Source organism: Dendronephthya gigantea, unplaced genomic scaffold, assembly GCF_004324835.1.
Source record: "Dendronephthya gigantea isolate DGI-Jeju-01 unplaced genomic scaffold, DenGig_1.0 000040F, whole genome shotgun sequence".
Lineage (NCBI taxonomy): Eukaryota > Metazoa > Cnidaria > Anthozoa > Malacalcyonacea > Nephtheidae > Dendronephthya > Dendronephthya gigantea.
This window is the reverse complement of record NW_021163050.1, coordinates 1,269,642-1,270,000: the sequence shown is the minus strand read 5'-3', so window position 1 is coordinate 1,270,000 and position 359 is coordinate 1,269,642.

The window sequence follows — 359 nt, the reverse complement described above, 5'->3', positions numbered from 1 at the left end:
AAATCACACACGCAGAGCAAAGTTTCATAATGAAAGCATGCAGGTGCAATTGGAAAGTTGAAAGATTTGAAGAATTCTTTGAAAATGAATAAATGGACTGTTTTTTTCGCAGATCACCTTGACCACTTGATCACTCAGTCAGCTCAACCAAGGCTTCGAGTAACATCTCCTTCGCTCCCTCACCACACGCTGACCTATGACCTGTTTGCCATTAACTTGAATTTAATTAAGTTAATATCTTTAATACAGGTCACATGACATGCAAACGTGAACCAGCACACTTCCTTTTTTCACACTGATCTCGTTTTTTGAACAATCTGGATGGTCAATGTTATGGTACGCCCGTCCATAGAGCCTGA